At 37.8% G+C, this 21,570-nt stretch overlaps 2 pseudogenes; both read left to right on the top strand.

Moving 5' to 3' along the window:
- The first annotated feature begins 2,321 nt into the window (after positions 1-2,321).
- On the top strand, positions 2,322-4,004 carry LOC125833792 (uncharacterized; annotated as a pseudogene).
- A 290-nt stretch (positions 4,005-4,294) lies between these two features.
- LOC125833793 (uncharacterized) lies at positions 4,295-19,398 on the top strand (annotated as a pseudogene).
- Positions 19,399-21,570: the final 2,172 nt, after the last annotated feature.

Below are 21,570 nucleotides of genomic sequence, written 5' to 3' on the forward strand. Positions count from 1 at the left end.
GATTTTGAGTTGAATCTCTTGTTTGTTGAGGGACTTTATGATCCTTAGTGTTGGAGTTGAAACCCTTGAAGTTAGGGTGGTTTAGAGATGGAGAAACAAGAGAGGAAAGTCAAATTTGAGGGAACAAGGGGTGGGGGCGTCGCGCTAGCCAGCGCGCCCCAGCAGGCCTTGCAGAGCACCAAGGACGCCAAGTTTTTCCCATTCCTTCCCCACTTTCTCATGCATGTTCCTAGGTATTATACCTATGTTTCATAGCTGTTTCCGACACTCCAAGGTACGTTTAAACATCAAGAGCTCGTCCATAACATGTGATCAAACACCTTGAATTCATAATTCCAATTCAATGAGAGTTAGTTTTCAAGTCAAGTAAAGTTAGAAGTAAAGTGAAGTTTGAAGTCAAGCTTAGAAGTTAAGAAGTATGTCCAAGCAAGTCTCTAAAGCTTTTCAAGAGTCGTTATTAAACATTTTACCTTCGTTTTAAGGTTCAAGTTTCAAGTCAAGTAAAGAGTCAAGAGTTACGAGTTAAGTCAAGAGTCAAGAGTTGAGTCTAGAAGTTCAAGAAGGGACTCAAAGAAAGTCTTTAAGGTTTTCCAAGAGTCTTCTTTGAACGTTTTAACCTCATCTAAGGTTCAAGTTCCAAGTTAAGTATAGAGTTTCAAGTTAAGCCAAAAGTAAGAGTCAAGTGCATTTCTCAAAAGTTATTAGGGAACTAAGTATTCCCAAAGAAGTTTATAAATGTTTTCAAATTTAAAAAAGAGAGGAAACTGAGATTTCCAAGAGTTTTGAGAGGTTTGAGTACTATCTCTTTTTGAGAAAAGATGAGTTTTTGCGAAAGAGTTTCTAAAACATGATTAGTATGACAAATCGAGTATGTCATCAATGTTTAAACAGTATGGTCTCTAGATATACCATCAATGTTTGAGCAGTATGAATATCCCTAGTCATCAATGATCATATTAAAATATGGTTTTGAGATGTTCTTTTTAGAAAGAGTCTTCAAGAGTGTTTGGGCTAAGTTTTGGTAATTATCTCAACTAAAGAAAGATGTGTTTAAAACACTAATGAGCTAAAGTATTTTTGGGAGTAGTCTTGAGCACCTAATTGGGGACACGAGTTCATATTAACTCAACTCTCCATAAGAACCATGTAGCCAACATGGGATTTAACAGGTCATACTTTTTAGATGATCACAAAAGTTAAGCTAGTGGATCCATTAAGCAAAAGTTAAAGTTAGCTTCCTATATCACAGCAAGGTATAGGATGGTCCTTAGGCAACGTGAGGTAAAACGTTGTATCACTACTTAAGCATGTAGTGGTGGTTATCGGTTAGAGAACTCCAATAGTAGAAAGAGCTTGGTTCCTCGAAAAGTTCTGCTTAGTATGGATAGCGGTATGGGACATCATTCATGCATTGCACAAGTACACTTTGAGAGGAAGCATGGTATTTTCATGATATTATAAATATGATTTTTACGTCATGTTTTAAATAGTTTTACAAGCTTTATATATATTGCATGTGTCTCATTGCTTTATATTGAGTTGAGTTCTTCATGAGTTGAACAGAGCCAAGGTAAGTTCTCTTTTGTATCCCTTCCAAGCTTAAGTTGTTGTTTAGCGGTCCAGCTCGCATACTCGTACATTTTATGTACTGATGCCAGTTGGCCTGCATTGTTTTATGATGCAGACGCATGTATCCAGGATCAGCATCCAGCACACCGTTGATCCAGCTGGGCACTCCAGAGTTAGTGGTGAGCCTCCTTGCTTTCCGGAGGACTCGGTTATTTTGTGTTCTTAGTTTTATTTTGTTAGGATGTTGCGGGATTTGTCCCAACATCCATCTCAGAGTTATAGAGGCTACATAGACCATCAGTCAGTCAGTTAGTTTGAGTCTCTTATCTATGTATATATGTAAATATTCTATTTTTGGACTCAAGTTGCCTTTTTGGCCACATTTTATCAGTTGGTTGTTTATAACCTTTCGTTGCATTGAGTTATGCTTTTGAGATAAATTTCCGCTGAGTTAAGAAAGTCAGGCCAAGGGTTCGCTTGGGGCCAGCAATGGTCTCTGAGTGCCGGTCCCGCCCAGGGTATAGGTTCGGGGGGTGACAAACTTGGTATCAGAGCCAGTTCCAGAGTCCTAGAGAATCTATGAAGCCGTGTATGTAGAGTCCTAGTTATCGGTGTGAAGCGTGCCACATTTATAATTGGGAGTCTACAACATTTAGGAATATTTCTCACTTCTTTCACACTCATCTAATTAGTTAGTGTTTATCTCTAAAGAGTTTCTTTCTAATTCATGCTTGTGCGTGTTTCAGAGTATCATGCCTCAACGAAGAGCTGTCAGAGTTCGTCCAGCTATGAGGAGTGTTAAGGAACAAGAGTTACCAAGTGCCCAAGAAGTGCAAACCCAAGAAGAGATCAAATATGCTGATTTTCATGAAGCTATCCGGATGTTAAGTCAAGTTGCAACCTATCATGTTGGGTAGAGAGATAATCGACACGAAGTGGTTGATACTTCAAGAATCCGTGAACTCTTAAGGATGAACCCACCAAGCTTCACAGGTTCAAGTGTCACTGAGAATCCGGAGAACTTTATTGAGGAGCTTAAAAGGGTATTTGATGTGATGCATATTGGTGAGTCAGAGAGAGTGGAACTAGTTGCGTATCAATTGAAGGGTGTCGCTAGAATCTGGTTTGACCAATGGAAACAGAATAGGGCTAAGGATGCGCCAGTAGTGAGTTGGGTTGTGTTTGAGAGTGCTCTCATGGGGCGTTTATTTCCTCGTGAGTTACGAGAGGTAAAGATAAAAGAGTTTCTCACCCTTAATCCGGAGTCTATGATTGTTCATGAGTACATTCTGAGGTTCACACAACTTTCCCGCTATGCTTCGGAGATGGTTGCCGACATGAGGAGTAGGATGAGTTTATATGTTGCTGGGTTGTCTCGTCAGTCAAGCAAGGAAGGCAAGGCTGCTATGCGGATAGGGGATGTTGATCTAGCAAGATTTATGATCCATTTACAACAAGTTGAGAAGGATAAGTTGAAGGATAGAAAAGAGTTTAAGGATAAAAGGGCTAAGATAGTAGGGGACGAGTTCAGGCAGCAAAATAATGATGCTAACCAGTCATCCCTCCCACAGAAATAGACGGGACCTACTTCACCATCTGCTAGTGCACTTGCACCTGAGAACAAAGATGGGTACAAAATAAATTCCTATAATTTCAGGGCTAGACCTACCTATCCTTAAGGAATTATGAAACCAAGGGGTAGTAAGGCTCCTGCATGTGCTAGGTGTGGTAGAACCCACCTAGGTAAGTGTCGTGATGGCCAGACAAGTTGTTTTAAGTGTGGACAAGAGGGTCACTTTATGAAGGAGTGCCCTAAGAGAAGGCAAGGTAGTGGAAATTTGGGCAAGAGGGCCCAATATTCATCAGTTGCTCCCCTAGACATGATAGTACCTAGAGGAGCTACTTCTAGTACTAGCGGAGGAGCAAACCACCTCTATGCAATCAACAGTCGCCAAAGGCAAGAGGATTCGCCAGATGTTGTCACTGGTATGATTCGAGTCTTTGACTTTGCTATTTCTGCTTTGCTAGACCTATAGCGAGTTTATCTTTTGAAATTCCTTATGTTGCTATGAACTTTGATGTTATACCTGAGCAACCTAGTGAGCCAGTCATAGAGTGGAGTAGTAGTTCAGCAGTGCCTAGGGGTAGTTTCTTTTCGTACCTAAAGGCGAGAAAGTTAGTTTCGAAGGGTTGTATCTATCACTTAGTCTGAGTTAATGACTCTAGTGTTGAGATACCTCTTTTTCAGTCAGTTTCTATAGTAAGAGTTTCCAGAAGTTTTTCTTGATGATCTACCCGGCACTCCTCCTGTGAGAGAAATAGCTTTCGGCATAGACATCATTCCATATATTTGTCCTATCTCTTTTTTGCCTTATAGAATGGCACTAGCAGAGTTGAACGATTTGAAAGAGCGGTTAAAGGGATCTAGTAGATAAGAGTTTTATTTGACCAAGTTGACTTGGAAAAACAACGAATTTTCAACGGTTCGAAGCTTGTGAGGAAGACTTTTAGGAATGGAAAGAGGAGTTGACTACCCCCCCCCCAAGTTATGATATTTTGTTCTTGAGTACATACTGAGTATCTGAATCTAAAATGGATTTGAGATCAATAGTCGAGTTTAGGCGAATCGGGTGTAATGTGATGAACTAGAGTTGGTTGTTGTAGTTTTGCTTCGAAGATACGGCATCATTGTTGTATGATGTTCATGTGGGTGTGTTTGCTTAAAATGAGCTTAGTCTCAGATAGAGAGAGACTGGTTAAAGCACTCACGGGTTATGACATGAGTTCTCTTTATCACCCTGGTAAGGTTAATGTTGTTACTGATTACTTAAGCAAGTTGTCTATGGGTAGCACTGCCCATATTGAAGAAGGAAAGAGAGAGTTAGCAAAAGATGTGCACAGACTTGCACGCTTGGGAGTCAGACTTATAGATTCCACAGAAGGAGGAATAGAAGTGGAGAGCGGGGCCGAGTTATCAGTTATCAGTAGTGTCAGAAGTAGAAGGTGAGAAGGACTCAAACCTTATTTTGCTGGGATTACAGGTAAAATGTTCATAAGCAGTGATAGATTTTGAACAAAGGGGAGATGGTGTTTTGAGGTATCAAGGTGGATTGTGCAATTGATTTCAAAGATAATTGAGATGATTACCTATCTTGAATGGAGTTGCTTACAACGATAGTTACCATTCTAGCACCCAGATGACTCGTTATGAGGCTCTTTATGGGAGGGGATGTAGATCTCTTGTTCGGATGGTTTGAAGCTACGGAAGCAGGGTTGATAGAACCAAAGTTAGTTCATCAAGCTATAGAGAAGGTGAAAGTGATTTAAGAGAGGTTGAAAACGGCACAGAGTCGTCAAGAATCCTACTTTGATGTTAGGAGAAAGGCGTTAGAGTTCGAAGTAGAGGATTTGGTATATTTGAAAGTTTCAATCATGAAAAGAGTCATGAGGAGATTTCTGTTCAGGTTTTAGATCGCCAAGTTCGTATATTGAGAACGAAAGGTGTAGCATTAGTCAAGGTCCTTTGGAGGAACCAGTCTGTTGAAGAAGAGATATCCATATCTTTTCGAATTCGGAGGAAATGTAGATCAAGCTACTAATTTCCTTCTTAGTGTTCTTTAAGTTTTAGTGAGCGTGTTGTTGTTGTTTGCATGGTTGCTTGTTGGGTGTTTAAGTTGATGTTACACCTTAGCTAGTAAGAGTAATCTCATTCGAGGACGAATGTTCCCAAGGGGGAGATATTGTAACATCCGACAATTTGTAATAACTTTGAAAAGGCTTAGAATTGGAATTTATTTATTGTTGGAAGGAATTCAAAAATCTGGAAATTTGGTTAAGTGTGGGAAAAAGTGAGTTTTTGGCCAACTTTGAGCAGTTATAACTCCGCCGAGTTTGCTCGATTCCGAGTTCGTATGAGCGAGTTATGTCCTTTGAAAGTTGGGCAGTTGGCAGGGGATCCTTCCAGAAATTTTAAGGGTATGTTGGTCTTTTCCCTAATCATTTCTTTGGGTTATATTGAGGTGTTAGACTGATGTTTGGATCATTTTGTCCCATTTTAAAGAGTGAGGGTAAGAGTGAGAGTTAGGGCTTGGGAGATAAGAGAGAAAGAAGAGGGGAAGAAGAGGAGAAATGGAAGATCAAGCAAGGAGATCATCGTGGATTTCATCGGGGGTGATCCCTATTAGGTATGTGAGTTCTTAGTGATGGGTTGATCCTTTCCCCCACACACCAAACTCGTTTTATTTTTGAGAAAAGATTGGTCATGTTGTTGAAGTTGTTGGGTTGTGTTGTTGGTGTTGTTGGTTTGTGTTGTTGAAGTTATTGGTTGTGTTGTTGGAAGTTCTTATTGGTTTAGTACATGATTTGATTGTGTTTTTTTGAGTTGAATCTCTTGTTTGTTGAGGGATTTTATGATCCTTAGTGTTGGAGTTGAAACCCTTGAAGTTAGGGTGGTTTAGAGATGGAGAAACAAGAGAGGAAAGTTGAATTTCGGGGAAAAAGGGGCTGGGGCGTCGCGCCAGCCAGCACGCCCCAACAAGGGCTCTGAATTTTCCCCAATGGGGCGCCGCGCCTAGCAGTGCGCCCCAGCAGATCCTCTGAGCTCCAAGGGCTGGCGCCCCGTGCCTTGCAGAGCGCCAAGGACGCCAATTTTTCTCATTCCTTCCCCACTGTCTCATGAATGTTCCTAGGTATTATACCTATGTTTCATAGTTGTTTCTGACACTCCAAGGTACGTTTAAATGTCAAGAACTCATCCATAACATGTGATCAAACACCTTGAATTCATAATTCCAATTCAAGGAGAGTTAGTTTCCAAGTCAAGTGAAGTTAGAAGTCAAGTGAAGTTTGAAGTCAAGCTTAGAAGTTAAGAAGTAAGTCCAAGCAAGTCTCTAAAGCTTTTAAAGAGTTGTTATTAAACGTTTTACCTTCGTTTTAAGGTTCAAGTTTCAAGTCAAGTAAAGTGTCAAGAGTTACGAGTTAAGTCAAGAGTCAAGAGTTTAGTCTAGAAGTTCAAGAAGGGAGTCAAAGAAAGTCTTTAAGGTTTTCCAAGAGTCTTCTTTGAATGTTTTAACTTCATTCTAAGGCTCAAGTTCCAAGTTAAGTATAGAGTTTCAAGTTAAGCCAAGAGTAAGAGTCAAGTGTATTTCTCAAAAGTTATTAGGGAACTAAGTATTCCCAAAGAAGTTTATAAATGTTTTCAAATTTAAAAAAGAGAGGAAACTGAGATTTCCAAAAGAGTTTTGAGAAGTTTGAGTACTATCTCTTTTTGAGAAAAGATGAGCTTTTGCAAAAGAGTTTCTAAAACATGATTAGTATGACAAATCGAGTATGTCATCAATGTTTAAACAGTATGGTCTCTAGATATACCATCAATGTTTAAGCAGTATGAATATCCCTAGTCATCAATGATCATATTAAAATATGGTTTTGAGATGTTCTTTTTAGAAAGAGTCTTCAAGAGCGTTTGGGCTAAGTTTTGGTAATTATCTCAACTAAAGAAAGATGTGTTTAAAACACTAATGAGCTAAAGTATTTTTGGGAGTAGTCTTGAGCACCTAATTGGGGACACGAGTTCATATTAACTCAACTCTCCATAAGAACCATGTAGCCAACATGGGATTTAACAGGTCATACTTTTAGATGATCACAAAAGTTAAGCTAGTGGATCCATTAAGCAAAAGTTAAAGTTAGCTTCCTATATCACGGCAAGGTATAGGATGGTCCTTGGGCAACGTGAGGTAAAACGTTGTATCACTACTTAAGCATGTAGTGGTGGTTATCGGTTAGAGAATTCCAACAGTAGAAAGACCTTGGTTTCTCCAAAAGTTCTGCTTAGAATGGATGGCGGTATGGGACATCATTCATGCATTGCACAAGTAGACTTTGAGAGGAAGCATGGTATTTTCATGATATTATAAATATGATTTTTACGTTATGTTTTAAATAGTTTGACAAGCTTTATATATATTGCATGTGTCGCATTGATTTATATTGAGTTCAGTTATCCATGAGTTGAACAGAGCCAAGATAAGTTCTCTTTTGTATCCCTTCCAAGCTTAAGTTGTTGTTTAGCGGTCCAACTCGCATACTCGTACATTCCATGTACTGATGCCAGTTGGCCTGCATCTTGTTGTGAAGCAGATGCAAGTACCCAGGATCAGCATCCAGCACGCCGTTGATCCAGCTGAGCACTCCAGAGTCAGTGGTGAGCCTCCTTGCTTTTCAGAGGACTCGGTTATTCTGTGTTCTTAGTTTTGTTTTGTTAGGATGTTGCGGGGTCTGTCCCAACATCCATCTCAGTGTTATAGAGGCTTCATAGACAGTCAGTCAGTCAGTTAGTTTGAGTCTCTCATCTATGTATATATGTAAATATTCTATTTTGGGACTCAAGTTGCCTTTTTGGCCATAATTTATCAGTTGGTTGTTTATAACCTTTCATTGCATTGAGTTATGCTTTTGAGATAAGTTTTCGCTGAGCTAAGAAAGCCAGGCCAAGGGTTCGCTTGGGGCCAGCAATAGTCTCCGATTGCCGGTCCCTCCCAGGGTTTAGGCTCGGTGCGTGACAGGGTCATACTTTTTAGATGATTCCTTAATACTTTTTAGCATAGACTAGTGGATCCACCTAGTAGTTAGTTTTTATACCCCCGACAAGTATAAAACGACCCTTGCAGCGTGAGGCAAGAGTTGTATCATCACAAAGTTCATAATGATGGTTGTTAGTTAGAGAAACTATCACAGAGATATTTTGTATTCTTATATACACAAATTTTCTTTTGTATTTTCATATACAAACAAAATTTATATTGTATACTTTCATACAAACTGAGTAATTATTGGATTTTCAATACATTGAGTTGCTTTCTATTGTTTTAAGCTTTCCATATATTTCATTTGTATTGTTGCTTTATATTGAGTTGAGTATCCACTGTTGAGTATCCATAGTTGAGTACCCGGAGTTGAGTATCTTATTAATGAGTTGAGCCTTGTTTCACTTAGTTGAATATCTTATTATTGAGTTGTGCCTTATTTCACTACGTTGAATACCTTATCATTGAGTTGAGTCCTATTTCCTATGAGTTGAGTTGAACTATGTTTCTTTGAGCTGAGTTGAGTGAGTTGAGAAGAGGTAAGTATGTTTCTTTTCTACCAGTTAAAGCTTATGTTTATGCTCTAGAATTCCCCTTACATGCTCTTACATTCCATGTACTGAGCCATTTGGCCTGCATCTTTTCATGATGCAGAGTAATGTATTCAGGATCATCAACATGCATTTTTTTGAGGTCAGGGGATGTTCCAGTCAGCTTTGGTGAGCCTTCTTATATTCCAAAGGACTTGACCTTTATCTTACATTTAGTATTTTTGAGATGTCGTGGGTCTTGTCTCGATATCCTTTTGTAATAGTTGAGGTTTCATAGATAGACAATAGAGTTTTCGAAGTCTGTTCATTTATTTTGTTAAATATTTTAAACTCTTAAGTTGCCTATTTTATGGCGAGTTGAATATATTATTTTTATTTAGTTTTTAAACTTTGTATTCTTGAGTTGGTCTTCGGTTTGTAGTCAACTAGAATGAGGGTTCACTTGGGGACCAACAATAGTTCTTGAGTGCTGGCCACGTCCAGCGTGTAGGCTCGGTCGTGACAAACTTGGTATCAGAGCATAAATTTCAAGTGTCCTAGGGTGTCTATTAAGCCTAGTCAAGTAGGATCTTTTATATGGTTGTGAGGGCCCCACTTCTTCAAATGAGGGACTTCAGACATTTAAGAAAAGTTTCCCATCTTTCATACTCTTTATCGTTCAATAGAGATATGTCATAGAGATTTATTCATACTCGTGTGTTTCTCATATTCATTCGACTACCCCTCATACTAGAGGTGGTTGAAAAGTAAAGCTCAAGATTCTTATGGATAAGTTATTATTAGCAAAAATATTGAGGAAGTCATGAGACTCCAGAAGGGCTTGACAGAAGCTCATGAGTGATTTAAGTGTTGAGTTTTAGGGTAATGCCTTCATATTCATATGAATCATGCATTTGAGCTAAACGCGAGTTGTACTCTTTTCCCTAACCCTTGTTTCAAGTGAGATACTTATGAGTATCTATGTTTTGAGCTTGGGTAGATTTTCACCCAAAGAGGTAGCCTAAGTTACGAGATCATGAGAAGTTATAGTGAAAGTTCCAAGAGTTAGTGGAATGTATGTAGAGGTTCAGTAATTTAAGGAAAGGATATAGTGATGGGGCATATTATGTTTTTGAAATCGTGTACCCAGTCAGTTAAAAGTGATGAGTTTCCTTATGAGTAATATAAGGAATAATAATGTGTAGACAGTTCATGATAGAAGGAACATAAATAGTTACTAGTCAAGATAAATTAGAGTGTATTGTTAACCGGAATAGAGTTGATGTCGATGTGTCATCATGTTAAAGAAGAGTAAGTGTATGTCTGGAATCAGATTGCCGAGTATTCAAGAGGTGATAAACCCAAGCTAGGCTTATGAACTTTGAAGGGGGAAACCTTATGGTATTAAGAGGATGATAGAACTAGTTGAGAGGTAAGGATTTACTACTTGTCATAAGGTCCTAGTGGACGAGTGTTTCTTAAATTGTGCATAGTAGTGGTGAGTTAGTATAGTAGGCGAGCAATCATATTGATATTCAGGTTTAGTAATAAACATTAAGCTTGAATTTGAGATTAGTGTCATGATCAAAAAAATTAAAATATCAGGGTGATGATGTTAGTATCGAGATTTGATCGAGAAGACGTAAAATAGAGTAGGTGAGGAATTGAGGTGATTAGCTACAATAGATATGAGTGGTACAAGTGAGAGATACTAACATTTAAATGAGGACAGTGAAGTGTGGCTAAGTCAAAAGAGTAACAAGAGCATTAAGAGGTGTACTGAAAGGGTATGTGATTAGAAGAGGTTAAGAGAAACACCTTAGAAAGAGGTCTTAGTACCTGCTTATTGAGAGTTTGATAGTCATGAGATAAGATTCTCCTGAGTATTATAGTAAAAAAGGATGTAGACCAGTTTAGAGATGATTGAATAGGTCCATAACTTTCAAGTGTCAGTGTAACACCTCGAAACTCAAACTTAGAAAATGCAGTAGAAAACACCTAAACCAGTGAACCATGATAGGGTTCAGTGATATGGTCCATGGTCCGTTGACCTTCCCGTGGACTTCAGCACCCTCCAACAAAGGTGGAGTACGAGACTCTTCACAGGTTGTGGACCACCTCACAGGTCGTGTAGGCACCCGTGGTGGGGAGTAAGAATCCCTAAGGCCTGACATCAGACTACGGAGCCCTTAACGGGCCATGGTCTTGATGACAAACCGTGGGAGTGTCCGTAGACCTGAGCCAATAGGCCACCTACCCATCTGTAGGATCACGTCGACCTTTACAGTCCGTGGACCTTTACACAGGCCATGCTAGGCCTCGTGGTTGATGACCCAAAAACCATTAGTTATTGGACCAAGGACCATGACCGACTCCATGGTCCGTGGTCCCTTTAACGACCCGTCATAGTGGTCGTGGTCAGCCCATCAGTTCCTCAAGTCGGGGGTCGTTTGGTCTTTCCCCTATGTGCTAGACACCTAAACTACGTCGTGTAACCCCAAAACTATGTGATTTTGGTCAATATTAGCCTAGTAAAAAAATTAGAACCTAACCTAATATATTATTCACCTAAGTCAAGAGAAAGTTAGACAAAAAATCATAGGAGAAGTCGACCAGCCCTAGCTCCAAGAATAGAACAAGTTTTCATCAGTTTCTGCCCTGAAATCGAAAGATTTCCCCGTGGAATTCATCATCTGGTATGTGGGTTTTCACTAGTGGGTTCCTTTCACCCATTAGATCCCTAGATTTCAGTCAGAATCTTGATTCCTTTAATATTATCTAGACCTAAGGTTTCTTGAATGTTAGAAATTGTTGGGTTTTAGCTATTAGAATGATCCATATCAGATTTATCATATTTTTGCTTAGTTTCTTGTATGATATTCAAAACCCTAGTTTTATATATTCGTTTAGTTCATGAATTATACACGCTAGGACATATTATTCATATATACACACACTTCAGTTTTACGAATGTCACATTATCAGTCATAATTGTTACATTCTCAGAGTTTGTATGTCAGTATTTTGAGCTATCCAGTATTACAGAAATGTAGTCATAAATTATTAATTTCATAATCAATTGGGAGTAGCTTAATACCGAGTGGACTAGGGTCATTCACCCTCAAGTCCCAGAACTATGTATCCTGTAGGTTGTAAGTCCCCTCAGTATCATTTTAGTGATCACGTCAGTCATGCCTCTATACCTCTTATAAGGTATATTGGGTCCTCTCGATAGGGTGTATACATCGGACTCCACATTTAGCTCATGTGGTTTTATGTCAGTTAGCTCCCTTATAGTCAGATTCTATTGCATTTACCATGTTCTCAGTTACAGTCAGATTTTAGTCTCAGTATGTTATAAAACTGATCATTGCATTCAGTTAGTTCATGTTCTGTTGTCACGACCCAAGCCTAGGGCCTAGACGTGACCGGCGAATGGGGAACCCGAAGGAACCCCAAACAAGCCTTGGTCGCGGAAGCAATTAAAATGACCATAAGCGATAAGCATAATCAAGGGGGAAATCGGGACTAAGGGAGCAAGAAAAAGAAGAAGAAATGATACATAAATACCATAGATGAGTCAAGTTCAAGCATAATACACAACTTGTCCAACACCACCTCTAAACATGAGTACTTAGCGGGGGCCAAGACAAACTACCGGGCTCACCCTCATAGTCAATACATAACAAAAAAAAAAAAGTCTTATACATAGCAAAAGATCATAAGCAACGTCCCCGGAATGGAGGACTCACCAATAACCTCGATAGAAAATCGTATTAGCCACGCGGAGGAGGATGGTCAAGCGGTGCTCCGGTCCCTACATGGTGACATCATGTAGGCATAGAGTATGCATTAGTACGTTTGAATGTACTAAGTATATGGGATGCAATGCAATGCTACAATAGATGGACATCATAGGAAAAATGCATAATCATACCAGATAGATAGCACATTAATGAAATGATATATATAATGACGCTTACATAAAAATCATATTTAGTGGGACGTAGTACATGTGTGGCGAGTGACCATCAATATAGTATTTCCAAGGCCTACCACCCCCTTGGAGAGGCGAAAGAGGTACAAACCCCTCAATGTGGTTACCCGAGCCTACCACCCCCCGAGCTAGGGACCAAGGTACAAACCCCTCGATATGGTTATACAGGCCTACTACCCCCCGTACTAGGCAACCAAGGTACCAACCCCTCGATACGGTTATACGGGCCTACTACCCCCCGTACTAGGCTTGGTCAACTCACAACACTATATAGAGAAATCATATACATGTATCCCTTTCATCATCATTTCAATAATTATATAATCATCCGACTCCTAGGATGTACATTGGACCTTCCATTTCCTAAGAATTCTATAAATGACATTTTATCAAACACATGGTGGGCTATTGTTCATGTAGATAAAATTATGTCTTTCAAGAGTACTAAGTCCAACCAATTCCGAAATACATATAAATCAGCCCACCAACAACATACATATATATATCAACCTTCATAATTTGATCATGGAAGCATGAAAACCATAAACATCACATAATAATTCCATTTCATGATAATATGCAAAAATAGACCATAATAGAATGTGTAGTAGTAATTCCATAATTCAAGAGTTCATAAATGATCATAAGGACCCATAAACTTGAAGTAAAATAGAGGATAAATGGTTGGACTTGTGGAAAGGAAGGTTTCCACAATCAACCCACATACCTCAATTTTGGAGAATCCTTGATGAAGATTGGAATGGAGAATTGAAGCTTGAGATTGAGTCTTGAATCCGGAATTAGAGCTTGAGATCTTTGAATTTGGTTGAAGATCTTGGTGGAATTTTGGAGAGGACTTAGAGAGTGTTTTTGAGTGTTTTGGAGCTAGAAAAATTTATAACTAAGTATGGGACATATCCTCTTTTTATAAAAGAAAAACGTCTCCAGCCGCTACAGTAACTTTGCTCACTGGAATTTGCAATTCTGCCGAGACAGGGTTTACGAAAATGGTCATAACTCCCTCATCCTAACTCGGAATGAGGTGAAAATAGGTGCGTTGGAAAGCTAACTCAAAGGGCTTTAATTTAATAGGTGGTGGCCCTTCCAGTTCCTTGTGTGCTAAGAGATATGCCCCTTTAAATTTGACCCTGAAAATCGCATTTTTTGCGATTTTCAAATTTTGATGCGATTGTTCTAAAATTCGGGTTAGACCCATTTCCTACTCAATTTGACCCCCTGAATAAGAATATGAAGTCGAATTTCCGAAATCATGCACGGATTTTGAGAGATATGGAAATTACAATTATAGGTGTTTCCGAAGCACATTTTCGGGCATTTTGGGGTCGTTTCATCTGTATTCTCAGTTTAGTATCATGCTTATCTATAATCATTGCTAAGATATTATGCTTTGGTTCAGTTATGTTATTCTTTAGCTTTTCTCTATCATACATGCTCAGTACCTTTCAAGTACTGACACATACTCTACGCTACATCTTTCTTGTGATGTTGGTTTAGGTTATCAGCTTCCAAATGATGCATAGATTGGTTCATGATCTTCAGTTCATCAGCATCAATGGTGAGTCCTTATTCTTCGAGGACGATTTACATAATTATCTTCCTTTGCTTTTAGTTTTAGTTTCAATTTTTCTAGATTTAGCTCGGGCATGTCCCAACACTTCTAGTAAGTTAGAGGCTTTTTTCAGACGTAGTTAGAATCATCATTAGAATTAAATTTTGACTTTTGAGTTGTTGTTAACTTCTCAGTACTTATATATTCAGATTTAGTATGGGTATTCCCTATAACTTTAGATTATCTCATGATTAGCTTCCGCACAGTATTTTTTTATTCAGTTTATCTTTAGTATGCTTATGATATGCCAATAGGGTTAGCTTGGGGTCACTTGTGATCCTAGGTCCCATGTTTGCGTCGTGAGGGTAGATTCGGGGTGTGACAATCAGCTTTAGAGCTAAGGGGGAGATGACAAATCAAGTTAAATGTTCGAGAATAAGATAGTAATGAGTTCCAAAGAGTATGGGAGATGTATTTTCAGAGGTTCTTTCAGTAATAGAGTGATGTTAGAAAGATAAAGTTAATGATCCTTTTGTGATAATGATGGTGTGATAATTCCGTCTAAGGTTATTAATGAAAGGAAAGAAGAAGATGAGGTTTTGCTATGGGAAATAGCTAAATGAAAGCCCTTATTTGGTTCCGAATTGTAATGCGGGAAAATTCTGGTTGGTATGGCAAAGATGATAAGAGTAACCTTGTTTCATACCCAATCCAGCCGTCATTCGAGGACGAATCCCAAGGGTGAGATAATGTAACACCCCAGAATTTTTTTTGATCTGAGACTGCAACTATCCTTCGTTGTCAGTAGGATTTTACCGATGAATTTAAAATTTCTTGAGTGTTAAGGTCACTAGATGTAGCACCCAGGGTACCAAGAAAAACTAAAGAGAGTTCATTCATGTCATTTCTAAGTTCTTCCATGTTTTGGGACAACTTCAAATGAACACAACTTTCACTGATGAGTTAAGTGGCCCATAAGATATAAAATGAAAGGTCATTGAATTATATTTCCAATGCCGCCAAGTGTGCTATGTTTCAAGGTCGGAAGAGTGAGATATGACTTTTTAAAGTCAGGTTGTCCAATTAAGGATAGTCACCCGAAAATATGATGGGTATTTCTGTCTTTTCCTTACCCAATAAGATTTAATTCGTTTAAAGTAAGGTTTAGGGGTCTATTCTGATTAGGTTTAGTTTTATAATTTTAATATACTCCAAGGTTATTATTTGAGAGTTCAAGAAGAGAAAAATGAGAAAGGCGTTCATCAAACTTCTTGAGTTTTCTTGCGGATTTTCGGAATGGGTTTGATCCCTAAGAGGTATGTAGGCTTCCATAGCATTGGGTTTGTTCACGCACGTGCCAATCATGTTAAATTCAGCGTTAAATTTGTTCTAGAAAGTTGAAGGTTTGATGTTCTTGAATTGTGTTCTTGATATTGGATTTCGTTCTTGAATTATGATGAGATTGATGAGTTCTTGAGGAAATTATGTCGATTTTATAGTTGTGGTTGATTAGATTCTTGAGTACATGTGTTGGGTATCTGAATCTAAAGAGAAATTGAGAAAAAAAAAACAAATCTAGGCGGATTGGGTTTAAAAAATGAGGAAGAAAAAGTCGGACAGAAAACAAGTACCAGGTCCGCATCGCGGATCTGATCCTTCAGAGTGAACTTTACATTCCACGTCGTGAAGAGAATGCAGACCCCACTATCTCAATATTTATTTTGCGAACAAACTTTATAATGCATCTCCTCGTCGTGGACTTACTCCTTAGACAAATTATTTTAACTGTTTCTCATGATTAACTATCTAAAACACTTTTAATCATCACAATATATTTGCTTTTACAAATCATATCCTTGAATCATCATTCAAATTCAAGGTAGAGCTAAGAGTTAAGTTTTTAGAGTTCTTCCGAACATTTTGCGAAAGTCCCTTAGAGTATTTTTGAGGAGTCTTCTACAATTTCTAATAACTTGTTTCAAGACTCGAGCAAGTGAGTATGAGAATGAGGAGAATGTATTCATGTGTCTACTTTATCATCACGAGATCCTTCATATCATGAACCATAACTCTTGAATTTATAATTCACATTCAAGAGAGAGTTATAAGTAGAGTTCAAGAAAGTCTTTGAGTTCAAATGTGAATCCTTTTAGATCAACTATCAATTTGAACTATGTTTTGAGAAAGTAAGTATGAGAATGAAATGAGTCGTATAAATGTGTTCCATATTGTTGTGGAGTCCCTCGATTCGAGTCGTTCATGCCCATAAATTCCGCATGAACTCCATAATTTTAGTATCTTTGAGAGGAGTAGTCTCTTCAAGTTCTAAGTCTTGAGTATTGATTTCATAACCCTTTTGCGATTATATTGCTAATCATGGGATTAGTAAATGTTACCAATAAAGTCCTTGAGTTTAGTAGTTCAGGCCCATAACTCTTCATGAACCCTATAAGTCGAGCAGTCTTCATATGGGAAGTATCTTTGAGTCCTTGAGTTGAGTAATTCATACTCATAATTCCGCATGAACCCTCTGAGTCGAGCATTAGTGAAATGAGTAGTATCATTGAAGTTCTTGAGTTCCGAGTATTGAGTTCTATCTATGGTTACTGAAAACCTTGAATTGAGTCGTTCACCTCCATAATTTAGCATGAATCCAATTCTAAGAAGTCCTTTTGCAAATTGTTTTAAAACTTGTTTTAAAGACTTGAGGACTAAGTTGGGTAGGACTAAAAGTGAAGTTCATTTTCTTAAAAAGAGTATATGGAAACTAAGTATTCCCAAAAAGTAAATGTTTTTCACATTTAAGCAAGAGAGGAAACACCAATTTCCAAGAGAGTCGTTGAGCTAGTTTTTGAATAATTATCTCAAACCACAAAAAGAGGTATGCTTTTAAACATATGAGCTAGTTACATTTTGGGAGTAGTATTGAGCACCGATTTGGGGACGAGTTTGAGTTCAGATTATTCAAAGTCTCTATAAACCGTGTAGCCAACATGGGTAGAAAAGGGTCCACTTTTTAGATGATTCCTTAGTGCTTTTTAGCATAGACTAGTGGATCCACTTAGTAGTTAGTTTCTATACCCCCGGTAAGGTATAGGACGGCCATTGCAGCGTGAGGCAAGACGTTGTATCATGATATAGCTCATAGTGATGGTTGTCGGTTAGAGAAACTCCCACAGAGATAATTTGTATTCTTATATGTCAGAGTTTATTTTGTATTTTCATATACAAACATAGTTTATATTGTATCCTTGTATACAAACCGAATTATTATTGAAATATTCAATACATTGAGTTGCTTTCTACTGTTTTAAAATATTTCCATATATTTCATCTGTATTGTTGCTTTATATTGAGTTAAGTATCCATAGTTGACTACGCTAGAGATGACTACCCAGAGTCGAGTATCTTATTAATGAGTTGAGCCTTATTTCACTTACTTGAATATCTTATTATTGAGTTGAGCCTTATTTCACTAAGTTGAATACATTCTCATTGATTTGAGCCCTATTTCCTCTGAGTTGAGTTGAACTATGTTTCTTTGAGTTGAGTTGAGTGAACTGAGAAGAGGTAATTATGTTTCTTTTCCACCAGTTCAAGCTTATGTTTATGCTTTAGAATTCCCCTTATATACTCATACATTCTATGTCATGAGCCATTTTGCCTGCATCTTTTCATGATGTGGATACTAGTATTCAAGATCATCAATAGGCGTTTCATTGAGGTCAGGAGATTTTCCAGTCTTCTTTTGTTAGCCTTTTTATATTCCGTAGGACGTCACCTTTATCTTACAGTTAGTAGTTTTGAGATGTCGTGGGTCTTGTCCTGATATCCCTCTATAATAGTAGAGGCTTTATAGATAGACAATAGTTTCAGAAGTCTGTTCATTTATTTTGTTAAATGTTTTAAAGACTTAAGTTGCCTATTTTATGGTGAGTTGAACATATTTTTTTTATCCAGCTTTTAAGCTTTGTATGCTTTAGTTAGTCTTCCACTTGTACTCAGCCAAGATGAGGGTTCACTTGGGGACCATTAATGGTTCTTGAGTGTCAGCCACGTCCAGGGTGTAGACTCGTGTCGTGACAAGTGTCAATTGATCCCATATCCAAATGCTTCTAAAAATGAGTTACAAAAGCCTAGTTATTTATTACCCTAATGCAGATCAATAAAAATTGATAACCATAAGTAACTTGGTTGAAAATTCCAACTTGTTCTACAAATTTCACTTACTTTAATCAGAGCGATCTGGTTTTTGGCGTGAAATCTAACATAGAACGGATAGTTTCATATCCTTACCTTACGGTAATCCACCTATTTATTGGCATGATTCTCTATATTTTTCAGAAGTGACTATAATGTTCTAGCTCTTGATTGAAAGAAAGAAGAGGGTATACTCATTGACCGTCCCGAGTTTATTGATCATTATGTTCTCAGCTATGGCAAAATTTTCACTAGTAGGGATATCAGTGGTAGTGATATATGCCTAGGGAGGGCACAAGGTTTACTTACTCATATATGCATTTTTAGAAAGTACATAGTCATTGGCACTTATGACAGAGCAAGCAGTTGTTGGAGGGTTTCCCAGACTTTGGACAACTTTTTTTTAGGACCGGATGGCCATATTATTGGCTTTCCAATATGGATCGACAACAAGGAAGTGTCTTTTCTGGTACGACGTCCCCCAAAATAGTGTCATGATCTATACGAGTATGATACCAACATCAATGTGTACAAAACTATTACACTTTTGGACACAGTAGATTATCCCATGTATTGCTTCCACCCAACATTAGCTTATGTCCATAAGACGCCCTCCAATTATGTAGCGACTAATCAGCAGGCGTATATTGCTGAAAAGTTGGTAACATCAGAAGATTTATCATCGAAGGTAAAAGTAGGTTTAACTTCAATTTTGAATTTTAGTTCTTGTGATGACTTAAATGAGGTTTAAGGTCAGGATTAGCCATTCCTTTCAATTTATGTTTAAAACACCTCAACTGAGTCAACAGATATTTCCATAGAGATATTGTGTGACTTCTTTGTTTGACATTCAAGGTCTCCTTTTTTACTTTAAGCAAATATTGTATATAACTATGTCCAGATACATCAGAAGAAGAAGAGGCAGTAGGAGAAGGAGGAGGTTAAGAAAAGGAAACTTTGTAATAGACTTGGTTTTCTTCCCTTCACTATCTTCAATCATAATTACTTTACTTTCAAACATGACATAATTTGTTCTTTCTGGGAGATTGAGGGCATAGTTAAATATTGTAATAGACGTAATAGGCATGGTTTCCTATATGCATTTTGATTAAAAACCTTATGTTCTTTCAAGTGATAAACTCCTATAAATGAAAGATTTTATCATCACTAGGGGAAGATGTTTGGCAAATCTGCCATTCCAAATTTGCTTTGTCAATCAAGCATCGTCGTATGTGTTGTTTTTATTTTGTTCCAATTTTTTTTAACAAGACTAGATTTTATGTTAATTGAATTCTTACTTCACTTTCCTATGGTCAAAAACCATAGAATTATAGTTACTCTATACACCTTCAGGCATACTTAGCTTGATATATTCATCGCAGCGATGAAATCCAACTGAAAAACAATTTCTATTTTTTATCCTTTGGTAGTCCATATACTTATTGGTGTGATTCTCTTTATTGGCTCAGAAGTGATATAGAGAGAGAAGAGGCCATACTCATTGACCGTCCTGAGTTTAGTTCTTGCGATGTTCTAAATGTGACTTAAGGTCAGGATTAGGTTATATTTCTTCTCTTGATGACCAACAAGAACTTTCAGGGAGTAGTTATAAACCAACACTTTCTTTTCCATCCCACCACCCAATTAGGAGGATTAACAATGTTCTCACTACCCTACATACCAATTAATGGTGGAGATGTTCAATCACTTGAGCATGTCTAACTTGTTTGAATCTTCTACTTAGGGTATCCCTATATGCATTTTGAATGTGAATATAAACTTGCTTTGGGAGGGCAACTACTACATATTTCAAGTGTTGATCATGATGCTCCAACTATGGGACATGAATACCTCATGTGCGTCTAGTCTAGATGGAAAATCACAACCTTTTAGGAACATTGTCATCATGACAATTTAATCTTGCCTTTTTGATCGCCTTAAAAGTCCGATAGCATTTTTCAATATATAAGGTCAAAGCTAAAATTCATAAGTTGAGAACCCTATGTTTTGATGATAATTATTTTATTTTTATTTAATGGAAAACCGCAGATGATAAATTCTATGACATCCTTCCGAAGACATATAGTTTTTTCTTGTTAGACCCCTAATCTAAGTCATTCAGCTAAATGGTTGCATAGACAAGGTTTTTACAGCATGTTTGTCATGACCCGAGGCTACCCCCTGGACGTAAACATGGGACCTAGAATCATGAGTAACCCCAAGCTAACCCTGAGTTGGCATATAATAAGCATTCTACAATTTATTGAATTAAAGAGATAATGTGTGGAAGCTTAAAGCATATGTTAAACTGAACTATGGGGAATACCCAATTCTAGTCTGAAAATATGAAATGTACTAAGAGTTCAATAACAACTAAAAGATCAAACTCAAATCTAAAGCTGAATCTAATACTATATCTGAAATAAGCTTCTAACTAACTAGAGATGCTAAGACATGCCTCAAGCTAACTGTAGCAAAACAGAAATTAAAATGTAAGACTGAATATAAAAAAACATGTCTGCCCTCCTCGAATAATGAGGACTCACCACTGATAATGCTGAATACAGATTGAGAACCGATCTATGCATGATTTTAATGCTGAGGACCTGAGCCTACATCAAGAGAAGATATAGGACAGAGTATACGTCAGTAATTGAAAGGTACCGAGCATGCAGAATAGGATAAAGTTGAACAAATATTTAACTGAACAAAGCATACTAAGAAAAGATATAATCCAAGCATGTTGAATATACTGAAATATACCAAATATGAACTAAACTGAATACAATGACCAAGTACATAATATGTTGAAACTGAATACTGAAATATATATCTGAAAACCTGGTCAAATGCACTAGACTCTGACTGTGGGAGCTAATATTTACCGACATAAAACCATGTGAGCTAAACGTGGAGTCTGATGTATACGCCTCATCGAGAGGACCCACTATACCTTGCTAGGGGTATAGAGGCATGACTGGCGTGATCACTAAAACTGATGCCCAATAGAGGGGAATTATAAACCTACGTGGGCATGTAGTTCTGGAACAATGAGGGTGACTTACCCTAGTCCAACTCGGTATTTAGTCTACTCCCAGCTAAAATGTGTATAATACA

Source organism: Solanum verrucosum, unplaced genomic scaffold (assembly GCF_900185275.1).
Source record: "Solanum verrucosum unplaced genomic scaffold, falcon-dt-bn FXZP01000107.1, whole genome shotgun sequence".
Taxonomy (NCBI): Eukaryota; Viridiplantae; Streptophyta; class Magnoliopsida; order Solanales; family Solanaceae; genus Solanum; species Solanum verrucosum.